Source organism: Bombina bombina, chromosome 6, assembly GCF_027579735.1.
Source record: "Bombina bombina isolate aBomBom1 chromosome 6, aBomBom1.pri, whole genome shotgun sequence".
Classification (NCBI taxonomy): domain Eukaryota; kingdom Metazoa; phylum Chordata; class Amphibia; order Anura; family Bombinatoridae; genus Bombina; species Bombina bombina.
Window position 1 is genome coordinate 329,598,716 of NC_069504.1, and position 13,763 is coordinate 329,612,478.

Consider the following 13,763-nt stretch of genomic DNA (forward strand, 5'->3'; position numbering starts at 1 on the left):
ATTGTTTAAAAGAAAAAGCATTACATTTTTGATAGTTCCCAAACTTTTCAGTTTTAACATACCAGTAATATCTTGAAAATATATATATATATATTTTGCAAGAATATGTTTTAAAAGTACAAATTGATCTATACTTATTATTAATCTTATTGCTATTAATTTGTAGATCTTTAGACCATCTGTGAAAAGCACATATGTTTTATCTATATCTATCATCTATCTATCATTTTCTGCATGCCTTTTTATTTGTAAACAAATCCAGAATGTTAGCAATATTTTAGATAGAGTTTTATTCAGCAGTTGTAATGAAGATATGTTTTAACTTACTACTTAATGTGGCACTGAAAATCAAATACCAGCCACAACCTTCAAAAGTAATTTTTTTGTAAGCTAATGGTTCGAACTGTTCTCTAACCGGCGCTCTAGCTACAAATAAAAAAATATTGTGTGGGGGGCGGAGTCGGCCGCAACGGAGATGGTTGCTTAAGCCCAGAGCTCCTTGCTGAGAACTGCAAGACGCCAAAAATACAGACGGTTTAAATGAGCCCACAAACACCAAACATGGTGTAATCAAGAAAGGAGTCCTCAGTGATTCTTCCGATATCACTCATGAATCGTCCGGACAAACTACAGGCTCCGTTTCTCCTCTGCAGAGCTCCTGAACTTTTTCCCAGTAGCCATCTTGGATTTCGAGTGGCGCAGCATTTACACCAGAGGAGCTGCCTGCTCTGCAAAGACTAACTACCTCTGAGTCTGCAACACATAAGGGTAAGCCCTGAGCCTTAGACAGCTGCTTTGGGGGTGCTGTGGATTAATTTAGGGGGCATACTACTGCACATCATTGGCAACGCTGCTGGGTACAATAAAGGACTGGTCGCAGTATTATAACTTTGCCTGTAATAACGTTTGGCCAGTGTCTCTGAGTTATTTCTACAATGCAGCTGTAACCATACAGTAATATATGCTCACCTACAGAAGACAATACTAAACCTGAAACATTTACAGCTCACAGCAGCAACAATTTTAGCTCCTGCACCCACTAGCAAAGAATAAACTTGTAACCACTGTGTATTGCAATACTCCACACTATGGCTTCCAAGAAAAACATAAAACCAGCTAAAGCTACTAACCACAGCAATCCAAAGGACAGACAGTTAGCTCCTTTTTCAGCCCCTCTGAAAGGAAGAAATTAGAGAGTCTAAAAGCGAAATTTTTGTCTCCACAACAACTTGTTTCTTCTCAAGATGTCCCTGTATTATCCACTGATGAACACACTCAAATACCTACACATATCCTCTCCTCCTTAGCCTCTACCCAAGATATCGGTAAGATAGTAACTTAGAACGTGTAGTAGAGAAGAACTGATGGATTTAAAGCAAGACTTGCACACACTGGGCTTTAGAGTGGAGTCTTTAGAAGATAACCAAGATATGGTTGAACAGAATATGACATCCATACAGGAGCCTATAAAACATCAATCAGAGCTGATACTTGCCTTACAAGATAAAATTGAGGCTATGGAGAATAGGAGTAGGAGGAAATTATAAGAATACGTGGTACCCCAGAATCAGTCCTCCCAAAGGATTTCCCCGTGTATCTTTCAGCCCTATTCCATCATCTACTAGATGACCCCAATGCAGCTAACATACAATGGGTGAGGGTGCTCCGGCCCAAACCACCAGACACATCACCCCCCAGAGACATTATTATTAAATTTTAAAATTTCCAAGAAAAGGAAAACAGACGGATTACCTGCTCGAGACCTCAAGAGATCCCTCAATTCTGTAAATTAATGGATTTGGACCTCCCTCCTTTATTACCTGACCAACAAGGACAGACATCTGAAAGCACAAGATCCCAGGCAGAGAAGAAAAAGGAGACATGGAACACTGTACAACCTCCCAAAAAAGGCAGACTTTCTCCAAAACAGAGTTCCAAGGACACAAATACACGGCACAGGGAGGCTATGTCCTCAGCCTCCTCTAAAGACGGAGTGGACTCAGATCCAGAATCACCTTGAACGAGAATATCTGGTACCGTGAGTAAATATGTTTAAATGTGATACTTTTACAGATATGTTATTTTGCCTCGAGGTGAGGCCTGTTTAACAAGTTCAAGGGACTATTGCTGTAATAAATAGTAGACCAATATTTAGTATTATAGGTTTTTCGCTAAAAGTAGACGGAGGACTCCTTCTGATGGCCACTCAGCTGGCAAAATGATATTATTTGGTGTAACTAAGTTATAGTTATTACGACAACATTATGCACGGTTTCTCAAAGATTCCTCTGAGTCTTGTATGGTTTGGTTCTGCATGACATGTATGCCAATATCCAAAAGCAACCATGACACGCACCCTCCATATAATCTCCCAGAATATTAGGGGGTTCAATTTGCCAAATAAATGCTCAATGACATTGCTAGACCTATCTAAAAGGCATGCAGTGCAGATATATTGTTTCTGCAAGAGACACATTTTAAAAGGCATCAGGGACCATAATACCTGGGCCCTCATTATACTCAACACTATCACAATTCTGACTCCCAGAAAAAGAGAGGGGTTAGCATTTTATTCCACAAAAAAACTGCATTCCAACACATACACACTACCAAAGATGCAGAGGGGCGATTCCTGGGAGTTTTCGGGCTACTGTATGGAACCCCATATACTCCAAATGTGCAACACATTCCATTCTTTCGTATGGAATTTCGAATGTTCCAGAAACTCGTAGACATGGCCAAGGGAATAGTCATATTAGGAGGTGATTTTAATTCCCCTCTTCAACCTCTAAAAGATAGCTCAAATGCTAATATTCGTGTCTCCAAGAAAACAGCACAATTTTTATGGAAAAACTTAAGAGACTATAATCTCTATGATTCTTGGAGATTCTTTCATGGGGACAAAACAGACTACACGTTTTTCTCAGCCCCAACCAAAATGTATAGCAAATTGGACTACTTTTTTGTAAACCAAACAGGTCTTTCACACCTTTCAGATTCCCAAATCAAAGCCACTACGTGGTCCAACCATTTTGCTATACTGCTCTCTTTAAACTGGCCTAACTCTAGAAATACTGAATTTATATGGAAGTTAGACGACGCTATATTGCATAACATTGAACACATTAATGTTTGCAATTAACTCTACCCCTGACATCAATATCTCCACTTTATGGGAAACACACAAGTGCTATATGAGGGGAGAGTTTATTAAGCTTAAGGCATAACTCAAGAAAGTAGAACATTTAAAATATGATGAATTAACAGAGCAACTATCCAAATTTGATCTCCAACATAAAAAACACCAGGTTTTACAAGATTTAATGAACACAAGAAATAAATTAAAAACCCTTTTTCCCCAAGAACAACAAACTATCACTCATAAAATCAAACAAAAATTATTTTACAAAGGCAATAGAGCAGGAAAACTATTAGCCAGAGCCTTAAAAAAGAAAATTAAAATCATATATATATATATACACCAATTGATCACCCCTCAAAAACAAAAAATACTATCTACCTCAGAAATAGGTACACATTTTTGGGACTACTATCTTAAGCTATATAACATTGCCCCTAGCGAAGCTAGATTATTCGAAGAATCAGACCTAGATCTCAATCTACAAAATTGTACTTTGCCATCTCTAACACCTGAACAGATGGAGGAGCTAGACTCCCCCATTACCCACCAGGAATTACTTAGAGTACTTAAAGAATTAAACACGGGCAAAAGCCCAGGCCCAGATGGCTTTTCTGTCAAATATTTTCACCTTTTTAAGGATATTCTGTCCCCATTTCTTCTACAATTTTTTAATGAGATAGGTGAAGGGAACCCCTTCTCTCAAAATATGGTAGAGGCACATATAACAATGATACCTAACTCTGGCAAACCCGCAACTACCCCACCAAATTTCCCGGCCTATCTCCTTACTCAACGTGGATGTTAAGCTTTATGCTAAAATTATTGCTTCCTGAATAAATAAAATTCTTCTGACACTAATACACGTTAACCAGGCAGGATTCACACCTCACCGAGAAGCTATCGACAATACCATAAAATTAATCAACCTCCTTGATCATGTCACAGACACCAAATTACCAGCTATATTCTTATCAATAGATGCCGGAAAGGCCTTCGACAGACTGAATGGGAAGTTTTTGAAGACTACCCTTTATAAATTTGGATTTGGCCATTCTATAGTCGAAAAAAGTTTTCTTTATATAATTTCCCTACAGCCAGAATTTGTTTAAATGACTCCTTAACCCCCTCTATAACTATAACTAATTGCACAAGACAGGACTGCCCACTTTCATCTTTATTGTTTGTTCTAGCAATCAAGGTTTTAGCAACTAGAATTTGCCAGAACCCTGATATCAAAGGAATTACGATTCACGACAATCAATACAAAATGGCACTATATGCTGATGACGTGATGCTTACATTAACATCACCTGTTATATCACTTGCAGCATTATCATTGGAACTTTCCAATTATGGCAGGTTTTCCTTTTTCAAAATCAATGAGACGAAATCAGAATTTATTAGCCTCCACAACTCCCCTCACCTGGTCAGCAAGATACAATCAGACTTTGGTTACCGTCACAACACTAAGTCAAGTAAATATCTGGGCATACAGATCCCAGAAAATAAATCTCTGCTATTTTCACAAAATTATCCACCTTTATTAAAGAATATAAGGAAGGAACTACATGACTGGGAACACAAGTCAATATCTTGGCTGGGTCGTATAAACTCCATAAAGATGGTCATACTCCCCTAAATATTATACACATTTCAAGCTCTACCCATACAGCTCCCAGACTCTTACTTGCATTCTCTACAAAAAATCCTTAATTCCTATATATGGGGGCATATTTATCAAGCTCCGAATGGAGCTTGATGCCCCGTGTTTCTGGCGACCCTGCAGGCTCGCCAGAAACAGCAGTTATGAAGCAGCGGTCACAAAGACCGCTGCTCCATAACCTGTCCGCCTGCTCTGAGCAGGCATACAGACATCGCCGGAAATCAACCCAATCGAGTACGATCGGGTTGATTGACACCCCCCTGCTGGCGGCGTATTGGCCGTGAGTCTGCAGGGGGCAGAGTTGCATCAGCAGCTCTTGTGAGCTGCTGGTGCAATGCTGAATACGGCGAGCATATTGCTCGCCGTATTCAGCGAGGTCTGTCGGACCTGATCTGACAGACCTTGATAAATGTGGGCCATGGTCTGAACACATGACGAGAGTTCCTATGCGTACAATGTATATGTCAGAAAAGATCTGATAGAATATAAAAGGAAAAATAACATCAATGTCCATGTAGAACAACAGAGAAAACCTAATGTTAGATTTATAACTACATACAATGAAAATCACAAGGATATTCAAAAAATTTTAGAAAAACATTGGAATATCTTAGTAAGAGATCCCGTATTAGGTACACATGTAGGACAAAAACATCAATTTGTTTATAAAAGAAACAATAACCTGAAAAATATGCTAGCCCCCAGTAAATTAAGAGAACATCATCCTATGAATACTAGTAATAATATGTGGCTAACACCAAAAAAAGGGCTGATTAGGTGTAAAAAGAAAGATTGCAGTACTCGCCCATATGTCATTAGTGAGGATTCATTTTACAATTTTAATAAATCAAAATCTTTTAAATGTAAAACTCGTTGTACTTGTGACAGCACATATGTTGTATATCAAATCACATGCAAATGTGGAAAAATCTATATCGGTAGAACAAAGAGAAAACTTAACCCCTTAACGATGCGTGTCGTACAGGGTACGTCCCACACAACCTGGTCTTAAAAGACCAGCAACGTACCCTGTACGATATTAGGGGTTTAAAGCGTCTGGAAGCGATCCTGCTCGCTTCCAGCCGCTTTCCGGTTATTGCAGTGATGCCTCGATATCGAGGCATCCTGCAATAACACCCCTTGGCCATCCAATGCAGAGAGAGCCACTCTGTGGCCCTCTCTGCACCGGACATCGATGACCGGTATCGTTGGTGGGTGGGAGCCTGTGTGGGAGGCGGGTGGCGGCCATCGATGATGAGCGGTGATGTGGAGGGGGGCGGGATCGTGGGCGGGGATGTCTGGGGGTGCGCACGGATGCACACGCGTGCACGGGAGGGCGGGCGCGTGCATGGGGAGGGAGCGGGTGGGAACCGCTACACTACAGAAAAAGTTGATGTACAAAATTTTTAAAAAATTGAATATAAATAAAAACAAAACAAAAGATCAGGCAGGTGGTGCGGTTGGTCTGTGGGGGGGGGGGGGGAAAGCTACACTACAGAAAAAACCCCAAAAAAACAAAAAAAAATTACTGCCAGTACCCAAGATGGCCCCCAATAAGGCAGTACTTAAGATGGCGGGGACAATTGTGGGGTGGGGGAGGGAAGGGAGATCTTTGGGAGGGATAAGGGGGTCTGATGTGTCAGGTGGGAGGCTGATCTCTACACTAAAGCTAAAATTAACCCTGCAACCCCTTCACTGCTAGCCATAATACATGTGTGATGCTCAGCAGCATTTAGCGGCCTTCTAATTACCAGAAAGCAACGCCAAAGTCATATATGTCTGCTATTTCTGAACAAAGGGGATCCCAGACAAGCATTTACAACCATTTGTGCCATAATTGCACAAGCTGTTTGTAAATAATTTCAGTGAGAAACCTAAAATTGCAAAAAAATTTAAGTTTTTTTTAAATTTGATCGCATTTGGCGGTGAAATGGTGGCATTAAATATACCAAAATGGGCCTAGATCAATACTTTGGGTTGTCTACTACACTACACTTAAGCTAAAATTAACTCTACAAGCTCCCTACATGCTCCCTAATTAAACCCTTCACTGCTGGGCATAAAACACGTGTGGTGCGCAGTGGCATTTAGCAGCCTTCTAATTACCAAAAAGCAACGCCAAAGCCATATATGTCTGCTATTTCTGAACAAAGGGGATCCCAGAGAAGCATTTACAACCATTTATGCCATAATTGCATAAGTTGTTTGTAAATAATTTCTGTGAGAAACCTAAAGTTTGTGAAAAAGTGAACAATTTTTTTTATTTGATCACATTTGGCGGTGAAATGGTGGCATGAAATATACTAAAATGGGCCTAGATCAATACTTGGGGTTGTCTACTACACTACACTTAAGCTAAAATTAACTCTACAAGCTCCCTACATGCTCCCTAATTAAACCTTTCACTGCTGGGCATAAAACACGTGTGGTGCGCAGTGGCATTTAGCAGCCTTCTAATTACCAAAAAGCAACGCCAAAGCCATATATGTCTGCTATTTCTGAACAAAGGGGATCCCAGAGATGCATTTACAACAATTTATGCCATAATTGCATAAGTTGTTTGTAAATAATTTCTGTGAGAAACCTAAAGTTTGTGAAAAAGTGAACACATTTTTTTATTTGATCACATTTGGCGGTGAAATGGTGGCATGAAATATACCAAAATGGGCCTAGAGCAATACTATGGGATGTCTTCTAAAAAAAAATATATACATGTCAAGGGATATTCAGGTATTCCTGACAGATATCAGGGTTCCAATGTAACTAGCGCTAATTTTGAAAAAAGTGTTTTTGAAATAGCAAAGTGCTTCTTGTATTTATTTCCCTATAACTTGCAAAAAAAAGCAAAGAACATGTTAACATTGGGTATTTCTAAACTCAGGACAAAATTTAAAAAATATTTAGCATGGGTGTTTTTTGGTGGTTGTAGATGTGTAACAGATTTTGGGGGTCAAAGTTAGAAAAAGTGAGTTTTTTTCCATTTTTTCCTCATATTTTATAATATTTTTAATAATAAATTATAAGATATGATGAAAATAATGTTATCTTTAGAAAGTCCATTTAGTGGTGAGAAAAACGGTATATAATATGTGTGGGTACAGTAAATGAGTAAGAGGAAAATTACAGCTAAACACAAACACCGCAGAAATGTAAAAATAGCCCTGGTCCTTAAGGGAAAGAAATTGAAAAATGGCCTTGGTCCTTAAGGGGTTAAATATAGGGTATCTGAACATATTAGGAACATTGAAAATTCATTCGAAAATCACAGTGTTTTAGAACACTTCAGGATAGCCCATAATAGCAACCCTGAAGGATTTACTGTAAAAGTTATTGAATGGATAGCGCCGAATAAATTAGACCACAATAGATTATTGAAACTCAGAAAAAGGGAGACCTTCTGGATTTATACCCTGAAAAGCTTACATCCAGAAGGTCTCAATATAGACCTTGACATTCAGGCTTTTTTGGTTTAAATTGTTTAGAATAGATTATCTACTTTAATATTGTAGTATGGAATAATGACAGTTTTAGTGTTTATATATGTCTTCACATTAATTCACACTTATACTTTAATAAATACCATACATCTAGTAGATTGTATTCTACATTTCATAATATACATTAGTGAGGTCATATTTAGTTTATAATCTCTTAATATCCTCTATTTTGTAGAAATAATCTTTTCCTGCAACTATGTACTAACTTTCTATTCCACATAGATAAAACTGTCTTCATCTTCTATATATAACGGGGTCAAATTAAACTGCTCATCATAATGTGGTTTATCTATGTATTTAATAGTTATGAATATATTTTGTTATTAATCTTATTCTAAACTCCCTATTGTTTATGATTTAAATGCAACATTTTCCATATTGGGTTAAAACATTTTTGAAATATTTTAAAATGTTTTAAAATATTTTTAACATACATTTAGTTCTTTATCAATTGATTTTTAAATAGGTGATAAATTGTATTTATAGGGTTTTCCATTTTTATTTAATTCAATTAGGCCTAGATTTGGAGTTTGGCGGTAGCCATGAAAACCAGCGTTAGAGGCTCCTAACGCTGGTTTTAGGCTACCTCCGGTATTTGGAGTCAGTCAAAAAAGGGTCTAACGCTCACATTTCAGCCGCGACTTTTCCATACCGCAGATCCCCTTACGTAAATTGCGTATCCTATCTTTTCAATGGGATCTTTCTAACTCCGGTATTTAGAGTCGTGTCTGAAGTGAGCGTTAGAAATCTAACGACAAAACTCCAGCCGCAGAAAAAAGTCAGTAGTTAAGAGCTTTTTGGGCTAACGCCGGTTCATAATGCTCTTAACTACTGTACTCTAAAGTACACTAACACCCATAAAATACCTATGTACCCCTAAACCGAGGTCCCCCCACATCGCCGCCACTCGTTTAAATTTTTTTAACCCCTAATCTGCCGACCGCCACCTACGTTATACTTATGTACCCCTAATCTGCTGCCCCTAACACCGCCGACCCCTGTATTATATTTATTAACCCCTAACCTGCCCCCCACAATGTCGCCGCCAGCTACCTACAATAATTAACCCCTAATCTGCCGACCGCAAAGCGCCGCCACCTACATTATAGCTATGTACCCCTAATCTGCTGCCCCTAACACCGCCGACCCCTATATTATATTTATTAACCCCTAATCTGCCCCCCTCAACGTCGCCTCCACCTGCCTACACTTATTAACCCCTAATCTGCCGAGCGGACCGCACCGCTACTATAATAAAGTTATTAACCCCTAATCCACCTCACTAACCCTATAATAAATAGTATTAACCCCTAATCTGCCCTCCCTAACATCGCCGACACATTACTTCAATTATTAACCCCTAATCTGCCGACCGGAGCTCACCGCTATTCTAATAAATGTATTAACCCCTAAAGCTAAGTCTAACCCTGACACTAACACCCCCCTAAATTAAATATAATTTTAATCTAACGAAATTAATTAACTCTTATTAAATAAATTATTCCTATTTAAAGCTAAATACTTACCTGTAAAATAAATCCTAATATAGCTACAATATAAATTATAATTACATTGTAGCTATTTTAGGATTAATATTTATTTTACAGGCAACTTTGTAATTATTTTAACCAGGTACAATAGCTATTAAATAGTTAAGAACTATTTAATAGTTACCTAGTTAAAATAATTACAAAATTACCTGTAAAATAAATCCTAACCTAAGTTACAATTAAACCTAACACTATACTATCATTAAATTAATTAAATAAAATACCTACAATTACCTACAATTAAACCTAACACTACACTATCAATACATTAATTAAATACAATATCTACAAATAACTACAATGAAATAAACTAACTAAAGTACAAAAAATAAAAAAGAACTAAGTTACAAAAAATAAAAAAATATTTACAAACATAAGAAAAATATTACAACAATTTTAAACTAATTACACCTACTCTAAGCCCCCTAATAAAATAACAAAGACCCCCAAAATAAAAAATGCCCTACCCTATTCTAAATTACTAAAGTTCAAAGCTCTTTTACCTTACCAGCCCTGAACAGGGCCCTTTGCGGGGCATGCCCCAAGAAGTTCAGCTCTTTTGCCTGTAAAAAAAACATACAATACCCCCCCAACATTACAACCCACCATCCACATACCCCTGATCTAACCCAAACCCCCCTTAAATAAACCTAACACTAAGCCCCTGAAGATCATCCTACCTTGTCTTCACCTCACCAGGTATCACCGATCCGTCCTGGCTCCAAAATCTTCATCCAACCCAAGCGGGGGCTGGCGATCCATCATCCGGTGGCTGAAGAGGTCCAGAAGAGGCTCCAAAGTCTTCATCCTATCCGGGAAGAAGAGGCGATCCGGACCGGCAACCATCTTGATCCAAGCGGCATCTTCTATCTTCATCCGATGACGACAGGCTCCATCCTGAAGACCTCCACCGCGGACCCATCTTCATCCGGCGACGTCCAACTGAAGAATGACGGTTCCTTTAAGGGATGTCATCCAAGATGGCGTCCCTCGAATTCCGATTGGCTGATAGGATTCTATCAGCCAATCGGAATTAAGGAAGGAATATTCTGATTGGCTGATGGAATCAGCCAATCAGAATCAAGTTCAATGCGATTGGCTGATCCAATCAGCCAATCAGATTGAGCTCGCATTCTATTGGCTGATCGGAACAGCCAATAGAATGCAAGCTCAATCTGATTGGCTGATTGGATCAGCCAATCGGATTGAACTTGATTCTGATTGGCTGATTCCATCAGCCAATCAGAATATTCCTACCTTAATTCCGATTGGCTGATAGAATCCTATCAGCCAATCGGAATTCGAGGGACGCCATCTTGGATGACGTCCCTTAAAGGAACCGTCATTCTTCAGTTGGACGTCGCCGGAAGAAGATGGGTCCGCGGTGGAGGTCTTCAGGATGGAGCCGGTCGTCATCGGATGAAGATAGAAGATGCCGCTTGGATCAAGATGGTTGCCGGTCCGGATCGCCTCTTCTTCCCAGATAGGATGAAGACTTTGGAGCCTCTTCTGGACCTCTTCAGCCACCGGATGATGGATCGCCAGCCCCCGCTTGGGTTGGATGAAGATTTTGGAGCCAGGACGGATCGGTGATACCTGGTGAGGTGAAGACAAGGTAGGATGATCTTCAGGGTCTTAGTGTTAGGTTTATTTAAGGGGGGTTTGGGTTAGATTAGGGGTATGTGGGTGGTGGGTTGTAATGTTGGGGGGGGGTATTGTATGTTTTTTTTTACAGGCAAAAGAGCTGAACTTCTTGGGGCATGCCCCGCAAAGGGCCCTGTTCAGGGCTGGTAAGGTAAAAGAGCTTTGAACTTTAGTAATTTAGAATAGGGTAGGGCATTTTTTATTTTGGGGGTCTTTGTTATTTTATTAGGGGGCTTAGAGTAGGTGTAATTAGTTTAAAATTGTTGTAATATTTTTCTTATGTTTGTAAATATTTTTTTATTTTTTGTAACCTAGTTCTTTTTTATTTTTTGTACTTTGGTTAGTTTATTTCATTGTAGTTATTTGCAGGAATTGTATTTAATTTATTTATTGATAGTGTAGTGTTAGGTTTAATTGTAGGTAATTGTAGGTATTTTATTTAATTAATTTAATGATAGTATAGTGTTAGGTTTAATTCTAACTTAGGTTAGGATTTATTTTACAGGTAATTTTGTAATTATTTTAACTAGGTAACTATTAACTAGTTCTTAACTATTTAATAGCTATTGTACCTGGTTAAAATAATTACAAAGTTGCCTGTAAAATAAATATTAATCCTAAAATAGCTACAATGTAATTATAATTTATATTGTAGCTATATTAGGATTTATTTTACAGGTAAGTATTTAGCTTTAAATAGGAATAATTTATTTAATAAGAGATAATTAATTTCGTTAGATGTAAATTATATTTAACTTAGGGGGGTGTTAGTGTTAGGGTTAGACTTAGCTTTAGGGGTTAATACATTTATTAGAATAGCGGTGAGCTCCAGTCGCAGATTAGGGGTTAAGAATTGAAGTTAGGTGTCGGCGATGTTAGGGAGGGCAGATTAGGGGTTAATACTATTTATTATAGGGTTAGTGAGGCGGATTAGGGGTTAATAACTTTATTATAGTAGCGCTCAGGTCCGGTCGGCAGATTAGGGGTTAATAAGTGTAGGCAGGTGGAGGCGACGTTGTGGGGGGCAGATTAGGGGTTAATAAATATAATATAGGGGTCGGCGATGTTAGGGCAGCAGATTAGGGGTACATAGGGATAATGTAAGTAGCGGCGGTTTACGGAGCGGCAGATTAGGGGTTAATAATAATATGCAGGGGTCAGCGATAGCGGGGGCGGCAGATTAGGGGTTAATAAGTGTAAGATAAGGGGTGTTTAGACTCGGGGTACATGTTAGAGTGTTAGGTGCAGACGTAGGAAGTGTTTCTGCATAGCAAACAATGGGACTGCGTTAGGAGCTGAACGCGGCTTTTTTGCAGGTGTTAGGTTTTTTTTCAGCTCAAACAGCCCCGTTGTTTCCTATGGGGGAATCGTGCACAAGCACGTTTTTGAGGCTGACCGCTTGCGTAAGCAACTCTGGTATCGAGAGTTGAAGCTGCGTTAAATATGCTCTACGCTCCTTTTTTTTAGCCTAACGCAGCCTTTATGTGGACTCTCAATACCAGAGTTATTTTTATGGTGAGGCCAGAAAAAAGCCGGCGTTAGCTTTTCGGGTCGTTACCGACAAAACTCCAAATCTAGCCGTTAGTTAATAATAGAAATATTATTTAGATTTATTTAATTAATATTTAAGTTAGGGGGTTGTTAGGTTTAGTGTTAGACTTAGGTTTAGGGGTTAATACATTTATTACAGTGGTGTAGGGGGGGCAGGATAGGGGTTAATACATTTATTATAGGTGGTGACGGTGTAGGGGGGGCAGGATAGGGGTTACTAGGTATAATGTAGGTGGCGGCGGTGTCCGGGAGCGGCGGTTTAGGGGTTAATACATTTATAAGAGTTGCAGCGGGGTCTAGGAGCGGCGGTTTAGGGGTTACTAACTTTATTTAGTTGCGGGGGGCTCCGGGGGCGCCGGTATAGGGGATTAACATATTTATTATAGTGGCGGCGGGTCTGGGAGCGGCGGTTTAGGGGTTAATCAGTTTATTATAGTTACAGTGGGCTCCGGGAGCGGCGGTTTAGGGGTTAATCAGATTATTATAGTTGCGGTGGGCTCCGGGAGCGGCGGTTTAGGGGTTAATCAGTTTATTATAGTTGCGGTGGGCTCCGGGAGCAGCGGTTTAGGGGGAAAACACTTTATTTAGTTGCGGCGGTGTAGGGGGGACAGATTAGTGGTGTTTAGACTCGGGGTACATGTTAGGGTGTTAGGTGCAGACAGCTCCCATAGGAATCAATGGGATGTCGGGCAGCAGCGAACATGAACTTTCGCTAT